Source organism: Cupressus sempervirens, chromosome 5 (assembly GCF_028749045.1).
Source record: "Cupressus sempervirens isolate cs-2001-9-10 chromosome 5, ASM2874904v1, whole genome shotgun sequence".
NCBI classification, from domain to species: Eukaryota; Viridiplantae; Streptophyta; class Pinopsida; order Cupressales; family Cupressaceae; genus Cupressus; species Cupressus sempervirens.
Genome location: NC_143122.1, coordinates 796217297 through 796236115, shown reverse-complemented (window position 1 = coordinate 796236115; position 18819 = coordinate 796217297). Strand labels below are relative to the sequence as shown.

The following is an 18819-nucleotide window of genomic DNA, read 5'->3' as shown; positions in this document are numbered from 1 at the left end:
TCCTATCATCCTTATCATCTTAATTATCATGTTCTATTACTTCTTTGAAGATGTTCTTTCATAATTCATTGTGAAGCCATGTACTATTTTTGGCATTTGAAGTTTGTTGGCTTGAGCTGTCTATTTGATATCTTGGTGTCCTTCCTTAAGCCATCAATTGTCATGTCATTACCTCATACTTTCTTTCATGTTTTCCCTTTTGAATTTTTTATTACCTTCCACCATCTAGGTACAATAGAAAAGATTTGCATATTTATGGCTCCTAATTGTAACTGGTAACATGGTCTTCATCCTTTGAAGGAAAGACCTAACAACCCAAAGGTCCTGTGGTGTAAGAAGATTACCCAAAAGATCCAGGCATCCAACATCTGCAAAATATTCTACCTAGTCTTTATTCCCACCACAAATTGCATTAAAAATTTCTAAAGCTACTACTTTTTTCACACAAATTTTACATCTTGCAATAAGAAATCTAGCAAGTGGAAGAAAATGATATGCACTAATTAGAAGGTCCATTTCATATCGTGTACCTCATGTGATGATGGAGATGATCTGACAAGCTTGGACATGAAATTTTGAACTTGAGATTTCCTTCATTGACAAGATTACCAAGATTTGGGAAAGCACTTTATTTCTCATAATGTCATCATAGATACCAATCTGTTTTGTGTTTGGAGAGCATAATGGACCCACATCCAATTAATCAAGAATTTTTTTTCAAGCTTTGGACATCTTGTCTCTTTTATTCAAATTCATCAATGCCTTTCTTCTCAAGGTTTGTAGACCCAACACACTCTTCTTTATACCATCTTTGTACATTTTTCCTTTATTAGAATGCAATTATGATTAACAATTGTTTGTATTGTGGATGATAGCTTCCATGAAATCAGATAGAGAATAGAAGAGGTGTATTGATGTAGAGAGCTTCAACATAAGACCTAATGCATGACAACAATCTCTTCAAATCTGCATATTTAGACATCATTATTCTGTTCTAAAATAAGAGAGTTAGAGGCAAACCATTTTCTTTGTCAAATTTCTTGGACTTCACCATTCTACATCCTTATTTTTATCTTTTTGTGTAGCAATAGACCAAATTTCGTAGGATTCACACATTAAATATTCAAAAATGTCAACTTATAAGTCCAATTAGAAAACTAACTTTCCTATAAATTAGATCTTCTGAATCAACCAGGAAGATAGATACTGTGGAATTAATTTAATTTGTTCTCCTTATATAATCATCTCCAATTGATTAGTAATAAACCAATAAAATCCATACTACATTTGGCCAAGGAGTTAATCTAAAAAACTTGTTGTGCAGAACTGATTATAAACTGGCTTTCATTTTCAAAGAAGAGAACTAACCTTTCATTTCCAAATCATGCCTTCATTTTGAGACCCGATAGCTTTAGCATTTTAAAATTTTTTTTAAAAAGGGAGATCCTTTTATTAGCAAACATTAAAACTATATTGTAAAATAGTATTTAACTCTTTTAGTAATACATTCAAGGAACCAATTTGTATTCCAATCCATTCAAATTGGATTTAGTAAGCCAATTCATAATATCGATTTCAAAAAAGGAATTCCATACTCAATCAAATAAACTTATTGATTTTTTTACAAACACAAGAATTGGCTCTAACTCATAACTGCTAGAAATAGTTTTATTGTGTCCTTCCATATGGGTCGATACTAACTGGAAAGAATATGAAACAAAATCAGAACATTGAAACAATTCTGGATCAAATCCTAAATAGGCTAATTATAGCAATCTTAAAGTCGATACTATTCAATTATCAAATTATATTTTTGGGATCTTTGAGGGTAAAAGAGAGTGATTGAATTCTTATCAAAATGGAATTGAAGTTGTGTGTTTTGTAACCAATTTTGGATTGGTCTCCATTCTAAAGTCCACAAATATTTCAAGTCCCATCAAATCACATATTAATTTTTAGAATTTGGATTGGTTCAAACCAAGTTTAGCTATTTAATCCTTGGATTTTAATTTATCTCAAAAAGGAGAATCATATTGGAACAAAATTTTATGATTATATTTTACATAGAAAATTGATGATAAATTCATGCATTTAGAGATGGGCATTTACACAGTGGTTAAAATGTTTTGTAGCTTAGCAGATTTCCTTGCATTTTTACTTCTACACATGCTCCATTTTTTTGTGGGAAATATCAATTCAAAATTTAATTTAATACAACCCTAACTCAAAAAAATTTTCTCAGCACTTAAATATTTGCTCGACACATGAAGGTGTCGAGTTCCAGTTTTGGTCGGCACTTGATGGTGCCGAATGGCAGGTTGCTCGGCACTTGATGGTGCCGAGTGACAAGAAATAGGTGCCAAGTGAGCTCAAAACACAAAGGATAGGTTCCGAGTTAGCTCAGAAATGAAAGAAGAGCTTGACACTTGAAAAGAAAAGCTCGACAGCAATAGATGTCGAGTATGCTCAGCTCCAACTGAAAAATTTATAACTTAAGAAATTCCAATGTGAATGCTTTCACCATTAAAACTAGAGAGCTGAGCTTTAAGATTTCAAACAAATTTCTCAAATGTAACATACAAGGGAAGATCAATAGATTCAAGTATGCTTGCTTGCTTTCTATTCAATCTTTCATTAAACTATTACCAAATCTGGGAGCATTCGGCTTCAACCAGAAAACCCTAAAATAACCCTAAACTGATAATACTTCAAAATTCAATAAACTTTTAAACCTGCAACTCTAATGGCTGCATACAATGGTGCCTGGAGAAATCACTGCTTCAACAGGAAAAATCTAAACAACAATAAACTTACTGAGTGAACAAGGGAAACACATGCAATTGTAGGCACAAACTTCTTTCCTTCTTCCTTCTCTAGTCAGCTCTACAACTTCTCTTTGATCTGCTTGATCTGCAAACTCTCTGCACTTAATCAAAAAAAATGAATGTAGAAACATTCCGTTTGTCTTCTGACCTAAAACATTTTTCCCTCTCATTTCCAAATTCAAAAATCTCACCTACCGCATTCATGTTTTCTATCTGTTCTACTGGTCGTCAGGTGGTAGGTGGGCACTTGGCTCCAGGGGCAAACGTCAATGCTACATTAATTTTTCCAACACTCCCCCTTTGTCCTGAGCCAAACAAAACAAGGATCACAGCTGATCCACGTCAACTACACCAAGATTCTCTCTTAAATGTTCAAAAGTTCCATTGCCTAATGGCTTTGTGAACATTTCTACTAACTACTGCTTAGACTTGCAAAAATTCATTTTGATATCCCCATTCTCCACCAACTCTCTAATGAAGTGATATCTGATCTCAATATGCTTGCTTCTCCCATGGAAGACTGGATTCTTGGACAATGCAATTGATGAGATTTTGTCACAATAAATTATGGTTCCATCCTCTTGCCTTTCATTCAAATCTGTCAAGATCCTCCTTAGCCAAATTGCTTGACATGCTGTTGCATTTGCTGCAATGTATTCAGCCTCTACTATAGATTGAGAAACAATAGGTTGCTTCTTGGATGCCCATGAAATTGCACCCAATCCCATATGAAACATGTATCTGAAAGTGCTCTTCCTATCATCTATACTTCTAGCCCAATCACTATCAGTGTAACCAACCAACTTGAAATCATCATTTATAGTATATAAAATCCCAAATCCCTTGGTACCTTTCACATACCTTAGGATCCTCTTTTCCGATTGCCAATGGGAATCCTTTGGTGTTTCCATAAATCTGCAAATCAGACTTACTGCATGCATTAGGTCTGGCTGAGTTGCAGTCAAATAAATTAAACTTCCAACCATACTCTTGTATAGTGTTGGATCCACTCTCTTGCTAGATTCTTCCTTGCTCAACTTCAAACCTATTATTGTTGGTGTGGGAGCTACCTTACTGTTCTGCATTTTAAATCTCTCCAAGATCTGCCCTGCATACTTTTCTTCAGAGATGAAAATGCCATTATGCATTTGTTTTACTTCTATGCCTAGAAAGTATTTCAAGAGACCTAGATTTGTCATTTCAAATTCACTTTTCATGGCCTGTTTGAACTCACCAATTAGAGCCTTATCATTACTAGTAAAAATCAAGTCATCTACATACAAGACAACAATCAATACGTTACCAGCTGCTGCCTTGATGTAAAGAGTGGGCTCACCATTGCTTTTGCTAAAGCCATTGCTCATCAAATATGAGTCAATCATATGGTACAATGCCCTTGGAAATTCCTTGAGCCCATAAAGAGCTCTCTTCAATCTATATACTTTATTCTCTTCACCTACAACTTCATAACCAAGTGGCTACTCCACATACACTTCTTCCTTTAATACACCATTAAGGAAGGTGGACTTCACATCCATTTGAAATACCTTCCACTTGTGCTGAGCTGCAATTGTTATGACAACACGCATGGTTTCCATTCTTGCAATAGGGGCATAGGTCTCATCATAATCTCTTCCATATTGCTATTTGTAGCCCTTGACTACTAGCCTTGCCTTATGCCTATCAATCTTGCCTTCAGCATTGCATTTGGTCTTATAGACCCATTTCACTCCAATCACTTGCTTCTTAGGAGACAATTTAGTTAGCTCACATGTCTCATTCCTTTCTATAGCATCTATTTCATCATCCATGGCATTACACCATTTCTTCTCCTTAATAGCTTCCTCAAAATATACTGGATCACTATGAGAAAATAATGCAAAATTAACACTCTCATCATAATCTTCATACCTTTCATCTTGGTATATCTCCCTAAGACTCTTGGTCTTTCTTGGTAATAGGGAGGAGAGTGTGGGATTAGAATCTTCACTATTGCTGCTTTGCCGACTAGCTCGATCTTCACTAGTACTCGACACTGACACTCGGCAATGTCTGAAACTGCTTGCCTTTTCTTCTATTTGATCCTTCTTCTTGCTGTTCATCAGCATCCTCTTCATTCATAAATAGCACTTTACTTGAAGTGCTCGATGACTCATCAATTGAACCATACCAAGACTAATTTTTAAGAAATTCGACATCTCTTGAAAGCATCATCTTGTTGTTCAATGGGTCATACAATCTATATGCCTTTGATTCTAGTTTGTACCCTGTGAAAATGCATTTCACACCTTTGTCATCAAATTTCTACCTTTGCTCTGCATATGCTACACATCCAAACACCCTTAAGTGTTCAATTTTCCATCTTATTCATGACCAAGCTTCCATTGGAATTTTATCATGGACTGCCTTTGTAGGAAACCTATTAATTAGGTAAACTGTTGTTGCCATAGTCTCTCCCCAAAATTTAGTTGGGAGACCTTTCTCTTTCATCATGCTCCTTGCCATTTCAACAATGGTCCCGTTCTTTCTTTCAGCCACTCCATTCTGTTGTGGTGTGTAGCTGGCTATGAGCTCTTTCTTAATGCCATGTTTCCTGCAGAAATTTACAAAAGAATTGGAGGTATACTCCCCTCCTCTATCTGATCTAAGGACCTTGATATAATGTCCACATTCTCTTTCAGCCTAGGCCTTAAATTCTACAAATTTTTCAAATGCTTCAGATTTATTCTTTAGAAAATACACCCATGTCCTATGACTGAAATCATCTATGAATGTCATAAAATATGTACTCCCCCCAATGGAAGTAACTTGCATAGGACTGACTAGGTCAGTATGCACTGATTCTAATGGATATCTAGCCCTCTTAGAATTTCCAGAATTAAAGGGAAGCCTATGTTGCTTACCCAAAATACAAGCCTCACACTTGTCACATGAATTTCCTATACATGGCAAACCTTCTACCATTCTTTTATTTGATAACAAATTTAAACCAGCATAGCCAAGATGACCATACCTGAGGTGCCATACTTGTGAGGGGTCTTCAATCACACTCCTTAGAGCTGATTGTGTGTGAGGTGCAGCACAAACTTGAGATGAGAAACATGTCTCTATCCTCAAGGGAAACATTCTGTTCTTTGTCATTTGAACTACTGCAAGTAGGTTCTTGCTCCCACCTTTTTCATGAATGACACATGTGTCATTCTCTATCAGCACTTTGTATCCATTTTGAATGAGCTGACCAATGCTCATAAAATTGTGCTTCATACCAGGGGCGAAATACACATTTTGTATTTTCCTTTTCTCACCTTTCTTGGTGCGGACCATAATAGATCCTTTACCCACAACTGGTAGGGTTCCATTGTTACCCATCTTAATTTCTGTTTTGAAACTCTTTTCAATGAATGAAAACAAGGTTTCATTACCACTCATGTGGTTGCTACATCCTTGAGGTACCAAACCTCAGGGCTTCCTTCTTCACCAACATTACACATGATGAAGGCAGCAGCATTGGGTCCACTTTCCATGTTCACATCAGCCACATTTGCTTGTCCTAACTGATCATTCTGCTTCTTCCAGCATTCATTTGCATAATGCCCATATTTATGACAGTAGTAGCATTCTTCATTACTCTTATTTGAGTTGTAGTTTTTCTTACCTCCTCTTGAAGTATTTTGTGAGCTACTTGCTCCATCTACTCTTCCTGAGCTTTCTATTGTAGCATTTCTTTGTCCTCCATTTGCTCGGCCTCTACCTCTGGAGTTCCTACCTGAGCCATTTCTTCCTCTGCCCCTTCCTCTTGGATTTGATTGAGCCTTGAATGCTTGCTCTTGGGAAGTAGAAAATGTAAATCTATTGATCCTATGCTCATGGGTTTGAAGAGAACCCATCAACTCATCCATTGTCAAAATAGTGAGGTCTTTTGCTTCTTTTATTGTCATGACCAAATGGTCATATTTATGAGGTAAACTCCTCAATATCTTTTCCACTATCCTTTGCTCTTGATAGTCTTCTCCATTTGACTTCAGTTGGTTAATCACATTGGAGGTCCTTGAACTGAAGTTTGCAATTGATTCATTCTCCTTCATCTGAAGGTTCTCAAACTCCCTCCTTATATTCTGTAGCATTACAGTACAGACTTTATCAGTCCCCTTGAAGTTCGTCTCAAGGATATCCCATGCTTCCTTTGCATAATTTGTTGCTGCAATCTTTGGGAAAATTGTCTTTGTCATTACTACTTCAATAAGTCTTAATGCCTTAGCATCCTTCCTCCTTGACTCTTTCAAATGAGTCTTCTGTGCATTTGTGAGAGCAGCATACTGAGTTGGGTCTATCACATCATTGAACCCATTAACTACAAACTCCCACAAATCATTTTCTACCATAATGATCTTCATTTTCTTTGCCCATGTATCATAATTCTATCCATTAAAGGATGGTGGCTGCTGCCATATCTTTCCTGCATCCCCTGCCATGTCAAATATCCCAAGAAAACAAATGCCCTAACTCACTATGGATGTGGGGCCTCAAAGCTCTGATACCATGTGGGAAATATCAATTAAAAATTTAATTTAATACAACGCTAACTCAAAAATATTTTTTCGGTACTTAAATATTTGCTCGGCACATGAAGGTTCCGAGTGCCAAATTTGGTCGGCACTTGATGGTGCCGAGTGGCAGGTTGCTCGACACTTGATGGTGCCGAGTGACAGGAAACAGGTGTCAAGTGAGCTCGGCACACAAAGGATAGGTGTCGAGTTAGCTCGGCACTCAAAGAAGAGCTCGACACTTGAAAAGAAAAGCTTGGCAGCAATAGATGCCGAGTATGCTCGTCTCCAACTGAAAAATTTATAACTTAAAAAATTCCAACATGAATGCTTTCACCATTAAAACCAGAGAGCCGGGCTTTAAGCTTTCAAACAAATTTCTCAAATGCAACATACAAGGGAAGATCAATAGATTCAAGTATGCTTGCTTGCTTTCTATTCAATCTTTCATTAAACTATTACAAAATTTGGGAGGATTCGGCTTCAACCAGAAAATCCTAAAATAACTCTGAACTGATAATACTTCAAACTTCAATAAAATTTTAAACCTGCAACTCTAATGGCTGCATACAATGGTGCCTAGAGCAATCACTGCTTCAACAGGACAAATGCAAACAACAAAAAACTTACAGAGTGAACAAGGGAAACACATGCAACTGTAGGAACAAACTTCTTTCCTTCTTCCTTCTCTGCTCAGCTCTGCAACTTCTCTCTGATCTGCTTCATCTACAAACTCTCTACACTTAATCAAAAAAAATGAATGTAGAAACATTCCATTTGTCTTATGACCTAAAACGTTTTTCCCTCTCATTTCCAAATTCAAAAATCTCACCTACCGCATTCATGTTTTCTATCTGTTCTGCTGGTCGTCAGGTGGTAGGTGGGTGTTTGGCTCCAGGGGAATACGTCAACGATGCATTAAGTTTTCCAACATTTTTTGCATGTTTTCTTTTTCATCTGATTCTCTACTCTTTTAACTGTGGTGCTTCTAATTATATCTACAAATATCAAGATTCCCTATTTTTGTTCTGCTATTTTTTCTGCTCATCGTTTTTGTTTTTCAATTAAATACATTTGGCATTTCTTTCGCTGCAATTGCATTTTGAATTAGAGATAGTACATAATAATGCGTATCAAATGACAACCGAGGAGTAGAGGTCCACAAAGATACTAAAGCTCGTATATTTCTAGAGGGGACATTTATAGAATGAAGAATTCAAGAGTGTGAATAATGGTTCTTGTATTCATTCCTCAAATTGACTTTTTCTCAATTAACAAAATTGGTGTATTTATTTTGTCCTAATATCTTCTTATAAGAATTTATCTCTAAATTGCAATAATATATATTTATGTTGAATCTCAAATGCTAGGATGATTCTTTCTAAAAAGCTAAAAATATTATACCTGTGTGAACAAAATTCAAATTTACTCTTGTGAAAAGCTACAGAGCATTACGTTGCCAAAGCAATAATCAATCTCTCTACACTAAGTTGTAGATATTTACAAAGTAGCAGTAATATATTTTAGATATCTATCCAGTTTGAACGGGATGAACCAAAGTAAGATTTACTCCTATAAGAAGCTAAAGAACATTATACTCTCCACAAGTTAGAAGTGGGAGAACTTTGTGCCATGAGCCTATGAAGTTATTCTGCTTTATTAAGGAGAAATATCAACCCATTCATTTCTATGTAAAATGTCAACGCACTCACTAATTCATCTGTTGTAGCTATAAAACAAAAGAACGTGAAATACCACACTAAGGACCTGAATGAGAGTGCCTTAAGTAAAAATTGCATATTTTGGACTGTGGTAACAGTAAATGAATTCAAATATCACAGTCTGTCTGGTGAATATTGAAGCATGAAAACTGGAGTTCACTAATTGTGTTACATATCATCCTTCACCAGGTGACTTTTGGGGCACTGCAATGATCTGTTGTAGTAAATTTGCCTCGTTCAAGGTGTACCATTACTATAATTTTTAATATATCCCAAAGCTTTGTATAAGGGAGCTACATATCTTTCTCTTTTCACATCTAATAGATGTCTACAACTAAATTTAATGAACATTTTGCCGTGATTTCTTGCTTTTCTTTTTACTTGTAATGGTGAGTGAAGAGGTTGGTGTAGCTGATGTTGAGGATTAAATAAACTAGTCTGAAGCTACTATTCTTTCTTGTTTGCATCTCTGTCATCATTTGATGGCCATGTTTGGAGCCTTGTGTAAAAGAGCGAAGACGGAGAGCGTGGTTGGTTTCTTTGGTGAATTTTACTAAAAATATATAGTTCTAATTATTGCATTTGTATTAGGTTGTTATCCAATAATGGATCTTGGGTTTGTGATAAATTAAATTTGTAACTTACATTTTGAGGCCTTTTGTTTTACTTGTCTGCAATTCTTTTCTTTGGAAAATGCGACGTAGAAGTTTGATCATGATGTTTTCTTTTAGACACCATATACAATGTAAAGCTAGTCAGCAACAACTCCTTATGGATGTAATATAGTTGAAGATTTCAATTTTGATTATAAGTGTTTGAAAGTGACCTCACTTTATTGTCTAGTGGGCATCAACATAAGATTAGAGTTTTCTTAATGCTGGTGTGGTGATGACATGTGTTAAGAAGAAAAAAATTTCTGCAGCAAGGAGCTGATCACCATGAAGCCTGTGAGTCTTAATACCATTGTATCTAATATTGCAATATAAAGTAAAACCACATATAACTGAAAAATGCACTGTCGTTGATCAAGTAATTTAAAGAAAAGAAGCACAACTTATTGTGATGGCAGAATTTGCATATTGATGCTAATTCCATTTAGTTTTGTGTTGATTTTTGAGAGAATGGCTTGGCACGATTAAATATTGATAAATGGTGCATTCTTGTGCAAATTTTCTCTCATTCTTCCACATGTTTGCATGTCCTATTCACACATATTCTCCACATGTGATTTAGATGTTATTTGACTTGATACTACAGTATCAAACTGTATACTTGAAAGTATACTAGCATGGGTAGATTTCAAACAAAGAAAAGAGCTTAAGAAAACTAGTGGAACCAAGGAAAAACGACATGACATCCCCAAACTTGAAGATGCGAATAAAGCAGGTGGAAAGGAATCTGAAAAGTGTACTTTAATTTTAACAGAGGGTGACTTAACCAAGGCTCTTACGGTAAGTGCTTGTTCTTTGTTTGAAAAATGTGCTATATCATGACTTGTTTCCATCAATCTATAAATTAGAAAATTTTAATCCTGGGCCTTCTTTGATATGGTAGGAATAACTGTTGTTGGTTGAGATTATTATGGTGTATTTCCTCTCAAAAGCAAGCTACTTAATGTGAGGGAAGCCTCACAAAAATAGATTGCAAAAAATCAGGAAACTGAAAATATAAAAAAAATCCTTGGGTTTACAACATGATAAAGTATATGAAAACATTATATCTTTAAGATATGGCCATTTGATGATAATGATAGACCAGGTACATTGTCTATGTCTGGGACTGTAAATCTTATACTTAAATATGGCAGATCGGCTTGAGTGAGGTTCTTTTTTATTTTGTTCTTTGACTGATGTAGGATAGTGATGGTTCCCACGTCAAGGGATTGCTTATCAACTTCATACACCAAAATTGTCCATCTTTTCTTAAAATTCCTTCATTTCTTGTAGAATTTATCACTCTTATTGTTAGGGTAAATGATACTGCTATAATGGTTCCCACATCAAGGGATTGCTTATCAACTTCATACACCACAACTGGCTGCCTTTTCTCAAAATTCCTTCATTTCTTGTGGAATTGATCACTCCTATTGTTAGGGTAAATGATACTGCTGTACTTACTCTAATATAGATTCTTTGTATCTATTGCAATGATTTGTGAGTGTAATATTTTGCATCCCCAAACATTCATCTTGTTGATGTAGGCAACACACAAAAATGGAAATGTACTATCCTTTTACACCCTTTCTAAGTACTAATCTTGGAGGGAGTTAGTCCTAGTGGATCAATATCAAGTTGGACCATAAGGTAATTTTGGATAATTCTTTGTTTTTTGTTCTGAATTTTGGCTCTTTATTTAGATGTCTTACTAAAATTATAATTACTCCATGGACTACATACCAGTACGTCTAAAGAGGGTAAGGAGTATTTTAATAATCTAGAATAGTACAAAAAACATTTTATACGAGATAATGAGCAAGATGAAGATGTGACTAAACTAGCCTTCGGCAAGAATAAGATTGAGACTAGAAAAAATTAGTAGAGACAATTTAAGGTGATGAAGGTAGTGTTGAGCCACTGGGATTAAATTTTTAACTAAATGATATTTTTTCTATCATAATACTAGTAGTGAGTTTACCAAATTGTCAGGTTGGGACATATTTGGAGCAGAGTGAAAAACTTATCTCGTAGAAGGAGTTTGTAATCAAGGAGCTCATTGTGTTTTTGAGGGCTGATTTGCAAAGATCTATTCCATCAATGGTTGATGGCTTGAAGCTAGGGAAAAGGAATTTTTTTTTGCTGTTTCAAGCAGAATTTTGTCAAAAAACCAAAGGTTTCTCTTATTTAACTTCATCTTATCACCTATAGGTTTTGTTTAATTGCTATTTCCTTTATTGTTCAGGTATGTTCCAATCAAACCAATCATACTTGTGAATGGAAGTGAAGGGATTGGAATGGTTTGGGGTACTTTTATGCAAGATTACAATCAAAGGGATGTTGTTGCAAATGTGAGATACTTGCTTAATGATGAAGCAATGCAGCCAATGGAGCCTTAGTACAAGGGTTTCAAGGTAACACACATTCATATGCTATTTGAGGTTTTTCTAGTTTGTTTAGACTATTGTATTTTGTTAAGAAATTATATCCTTTTTGTCACTGTAATGCTTTTATGGCAAGATTGAATGGAAAACTACAAAGGAGAATGGTGTGACCTATACAATTAGTGGTATTATAGAGTAGATTGGCAACACCACATTCAGAATTGCTAAATTACCCATTCAAAAGTAGACTGATGATTACAAGAGCTTTTTGATGAGCATGATTACCAATAACTATAAGATCCATTCATAATGGTATGCTAATTGCAATCATATATTAATATGTTGTGCCTAATAGGAATACTTCTTTAGCTTTGACATGAGAATATCTATCTTTTAGGAACTTGATAATTATAGTACTGATACTAGGGTCCATTTCGAGGTAGCATTATCGGAGGATAAGATGATAAATGATCTTCAAGAGGGCCTATCAAAGGAAATTATAATTTTCATTTATAATTTTATGCTATCATTTCAATTACAGAGGCAAAGCCAACAAGGACAAAGAATGGGTGGAAGGAGGGCTGGTGCACAACAATTTCAGCAACAATAGCAGCAATAGGTACTTGGTGCATTTGTGTTTCCCAGACTTGATGAACTATTAATAAGTAACAAATCATGCTACTTTGTTTTCTAATCATTTGGGGAATGCAACATGGACAACTTAGAATACTCTCAAGACTTAGAAGCTTTACCTAAGAAACCAAACTTTTTCAGAACTCACTGCCATCTAGCCTTTACTAGTGTAGCTTGCACTATTTTAGATTCACCATTATTTGAAGCAAGGCTAATATATCTTGAGCCCATCATCAATATGGAAACTACTCTGCTACACTACTAGACCACTACTTGGCTAGCTTGGTGATTGCTATTCTTATGTGATGTTTTATTGGAATTTATTTGCATATTTTTTAGTAAACACTTGTTGACTCAAATTTTTGGATAATGTTTTAGAAGAACTCTGCTTTTGGGATTAAATGACATAGTTTGATATTTTAATCCTTGTCTAGCTCTAGACTATTTATTGTCATAGACTTTATAGACCCTGGTACTTTGTTTTGTGAATAATCTTAGCTAATTTTGAAGAAGTTGGTGCACTGAGAACATCATTTTTTTGCATTATTTAGAGCTCTATAAATAGTCTCACTATATCTTAGTGTTACATTTTGGTTTTTGGGAATTTTCATTTGTGTGCACTAAGAATATTATTCGATTACATTATTTACTGTTCTGTAAATATTTTCATTGTACTATTAGTGTTAAAGTCTAAGTTTGTAGAAATTGTTAGAGGTGGTTAACCACAAAAATGAGGCACAAACAAACATTCTTGTATTGATAGGTACATGGATGGTATGGATTATGAAGAGTTCAGTGTGTTCTTTTTCTAGCTCATTTGTTTATGACTAGTGGCTTTTCATCTATTAATGGAGTCTCATGCCAATGGCTAATGCAATGTGTCATTAAGGCAACGACACTATATCTAATACATAGTGTCTATTTTTGGATGACACACTTGAAGCAATCTTCTAGTCACTACATGCACTTCTACATTGTTAGTAATAAGTTGGACACCAATTTTAAATTTGAAATCCATTACCCTAGTTACTTTTTCATCTAACTAATTTACGTTTGACAAATTGGAATTAATTTTTGGAATAAAGTAGACTTTAAACTATCGACTTGATTGTTGCCTTGTTGCCCCCATGTTTCAAGAAATACATATAGGTCCATAACCCTTTGGGGTGCTATATTGAGAGTGAAATGAAACAAAAATAATAATTTGGTATGTATTCTTTAAAGGGTGCTAGCTCAATGGAAGAGCACTTGCTTTACAAGCAAGATGATGGTGGTTCGATTCCATCATGCCCTATTATTACCAAGTACACTACCAAATATGTGACTAAATATGTTATTGAATATGCTACTAAATGTGTGACTGAATATACTATTAAATATGTTACGAAATACACTATCGAATATGTGCCAAACATGTGACTAGATATGCTATTGAATATGCTACTAAATATGTGACCAAATATACTATTAAATATTCTACTAAATACACTTCCAAATATGTGAGTAAATATAATAAATATGTGATTAAATATTATACTAAATATACCACTAAATATGTGACTAAGTCAACTATCAAATATACAACTAAATAAGAAATTAATTATACTACTAAATATGTGACTAAATTGATCATCAAAATCTGTTAGAAATGGAAAAAGAAATCTGTAAATAAGCAATACCAGGAAAGAATCTAAGTGAGTAAATGCATGAAAAGATATTACCATAAAATAGGAGAGAGAAAGCTTCAAGCTCCAACACCATGAGACAAGATATTTGGAAAGGGGAAAGCAAAGAAAACCCCTTGTGACATTATGAATGAGGCATGAAAAGCCTAAGAATAAAAAGAGAGAGAGCAAGAGAGCAATGGCTCATACAATATTTGAGAAGAGGAAGAAATGTCATTGTTAAGAAATGAGAGAGGAGGGTCATCTCTTAAATAGAGATGATAGAGAGGAGTTAGAATGTAACTCCCATGTCTATGAATTCCACCATTCATAAGTGTGTGAGGCCAAGTGTGAGATTCCTCTTAAGGAGGAATAATCTAAAATTAGAAATTACAATAAATATTTGTCCTCACATATTCCACTAGATGACAAAATAAGATGTAGTGGAAAAAGGAAAAAAAAGGAAATATATTAGGATACCTTGGCTTATATCCTAATATATTACAACAATAAAGGAAGAAGGTCTAACCTTGGTTTATAAATACACCAAGGAAAGATTACAACTTCTAACACCCCCCTTTAATCTTTACTTGGGGTAATTACATAAAAGGGTATTAAACCCATAATTTACAAAAATCTGCAACTTAATCTTCAATATGAAGTAATTTGATTGTCTTCAAGCCATATGGAAAATTTGTAGATCCAAGAGAAGTACATGAGTCCTTTGAATGTGACCAAGTGGAAGCATAGACACCTCTTCATATGTGGAAAACCAAGAAGGTTCCTTGATGGATCACCTGAAAAAAAGAACAAAAACAAGACAACTATCCACAAGTAGAATTTCCTCTTATATTCAAATTAGAAATCCTTTTGAATAAGGATAAGAAAATTTTCATAGAGACATAGAGGAAAATAAAACATGTTACCACAAAAAAATGGAGATAACCTTATATCAAGATAAATTATATGCTCAAAAAATTGTCAACAAGGACAAATTGAGTAAAAAGCTTGATCAATGCTCTCATGAAAAGTATATTATACTAATGCACAAATGACCACAGACAAGGCCAACTAATGATACTTGCATCAATCTTGCATGAATCATGTGGATATAGACAGTCCACTAATGAATCATCCCACTGCAAGCTAATGGGGGCGTCCCTCCATAACATGCATGACTCATGATCTAAGCAATAATGTATGCAGATCATTATCACATTAATATATGAAAATAACATAAAGGAGAGACATGCTGATCAAAGTAGAATTATCATGATTTTTTAGGATAATCAAAAGAATGGATTATGAGGATATAACAACATATTGCCTTCAAATTGGATCAAATTATCTGAATTTGGAGGGGAAAACTCCAATAATAACATCCTCTTCATTGAGGAACAAAAATGGAACAACATGGAGGGAAACTCCATAAAAATATTATCCTATCAAAATGGAATAGATAGGATCAAATGGAGGGAAACTCCATATAAAATGAGTGCATACCAATATAGGATGGAGGGATACTCCATGGGCCAAATAAGGAAACTATGTATCAGTTATACTGAGGGGACCTACATAGTTAACCTTGAAAAAATATTAAGCTCCCTATGCAACTCAAAAAAAATATCATATAAATCATGTAGATTAATGGTATAAAACCATAAAGTGCCAACATGGGCATAGAACAATGCTATAAAAGCATAAAAGTGCAACTATGGGCACATAAAAATATCAAAATGAAGGCAAATGTGTAAGATTACTCATAATCTAATTAAGTAAAATGAGTTAAGGAAGATCAACTAAATATAGATATCAGGTATAAAACTCCATTAAGGGTAAACATGGGTATGAAAATTATAATAGCTTGTATATTTATCTTGGTATATATGTGTGCACCCATATATACTTGAATAAATATACTTAAAATATCATAGTATGAAATCACACAATTACAATTATTAAATGATAGCTTGATGCTAGAAAAATGATTACCCCCTTTGTTTTTTTATATATAGAATAATTAGCTTTATGTTGAATACCTTGGTGCAAAATATAATCTCAAAGTAATAAAAACATAAAGTCATGGGGCTAGAAAAGATCTCCCCATATTCCTCATACATATGCCTCCAAGATTGGAATAAAACATTAAGAAAGATATAACTATGTACATATAGATCAATTAACTCAAATCATTAAATAATGAAGGCAATAGAGTACAAAAAAATGAAATAATAAATTTTTAATTAGTGTTAATATTGAATTCTAAGAAAACTTCTCAAAAAAACCTTAACTTCTCCTTTTTTACTTAAAATCACGTAAAGGAGTAAGAGAGATTTAAAATAAAATATTGCACTTGTCTGACAATGAATGATTTCATGCCAAAAATAGGTTGACAAAAGGCAATGATAAAAAAAAATGATACCTCTGTCAAGAGCTCAAAAAAGAATCTTGCATGCTAAAAATAAGGGTTTTGACAGCCCATGCAAAGATTCGTGACAGACAAGATTAATCGCAGCATGGAAGGAAGTGGCAGAAAATTATTCTCTATATGCTAATTTCCACACTCATTTAGGACCCGTGGGTGCCAAGCATAATTTGCACCCAATATTTAAAGCCATCATCCAAAATTAGTGCACAAAGAATAAATGAATATGTTACTATTAGAATAGTCCATAAACTGAGTACTAAAAGAGTCTGAACAGACTTCTTCACTGATATTGCACCCCTGCCCGCACCTAAAAAAGATATACCGAAAAATATTATAACTCTTTGATAGTGTAGTTATACTAATATAACAAGGACATCAAACAAGTTAAGCAGTGTTAAATGCCCCATAAGAAAGAGGCTCAAATTCTATGAAAATGGGGAGAATCTCGGTGGTTTTGATGCCCAGAATGCTCTGTTGAATGCAGAGCTTCATTTCGCAAGCTTTGTGAGAAGATTTGAGAAGAATAACTCGGGCCCAGAGGAACACGCCCATCGATTTGGGGTGTTTAAGGATAATCTTCGAAGGGCTCTGGAGCATCAGAAGTTGGATCCAAGCGTCATGCACAGCATCACGAAGTTCTCAAATTTGATGGAGGCTGAGTTTTGGCATCAATATTTAGGGCTCCGAGCGCCACCGTTTCTGAAATTTGAGGTTCATGATGCCCCCATATTGCCCACAGATGATCTGCCGGATGATTTTGACTGGAGAGAAAAGGGGGCCGACACAGAGGTTAAGAATTAGGGTTCCTGTGGGTCGTGCTGGGGGTTTAGCACAACGGGGGCTTTAGAAGGGGCAAATTTTTTGAAGACGAGGTAGTTGGTGAGTCTGAGCGAACAACAATTGGTTGACTGCGATCACGAGTGTGATCCTTCAGAACCAAGATACTGTGACTCGGGTTGCAGTGGTGCACTTATGACAACTGTGTATGGATATGCAATGAAATCTAGGGGACTGGAGACTGAGAAAGATTATCAACTATGCCCATCGGATAAGCTACACAACATTTGCACCTCCGAAATTTTCTTTCGGGCAGGCTCCATTCAGGGGTGTAATACCACCTGCTCCCCAGGAGGAGAAAATGAGAGCCTCTCTATTGTATCAATATGTAGACCTTGATGTTGGAATTCCTAAAGAAGCAAGCACAGAGGAATTGCCTGTTCCAATTTTGGAGCCAACAGCTCCAAAGACACAAAAACTTAAGGCCAAAAAATTCCAAGTGCGAGCCAAACTTATGCAGGAAACTAGTATGATGCTTCTGCTAGGGAGGATAGGCAAGATAGATATTAAAAGAGCACCGAGTTGCTAATAAGGAAAACCCTTTGGTGGCAAGCCTTCCAAAGGGGGTTAGATGAAAAATAATAGAAAATAAGAAGTAACCTGTAGAAGTTAATCGGGTTTGGCAATAAACCAGCCAAACTCAAAAAAAATTCAATTTCTTCCATCTCAAGAAGATTAAAGAAGAAATTAGTGAAATCTCTCTCAAGAGTCTCCTTCGAATCGTACCTTCATGCAAACACTCAAAACAAAGATTAAACTGCTCTGATACCATGTTAGAAATGGAAAAAGAAATATGTAAATAAGCAATACCAGGAAAGAATCTAAGTGAGTAAATGCATGAAAAGATATTACCATAAAATAGGAGAGAGAAAGCTTCAAGCTCCAACACCATGAGACAAGATATTTGGAAAGGGGAAAGCAAAGAAAACCCCTTGTGACATTATGAATGAGGCATGAAAAGCCTAAGAAGAAAAAGAGAGAGAGCAAGAGAGCAATGGCTCATACAATATTTGAGAAGAGGAAGAAACCTCATTGTTAAGAAATGAGAGAGGAGGGTCATCTCTTAAATAGAGATGATAGAGAGGAGTTAGAATGTAACTCCCATGTCTATGAATGCTACCATTCATAAG

The 18819-nt window shown here is 35.0% G+C and overlaps 1 pseudogene; it reads left to right on the top strand.

Moving 5' to 3' along the window:
• LOC149558332 (cysteine proteinase 1 pseudogene) overlaps positions 1-18028 on the top strand; it is a 47502-nt pseudogene extending 29474 nt beyond the window's left edge.
• The last annotated feature ends 791 nt before the right edge of the window (positions 18029-18819 follow it).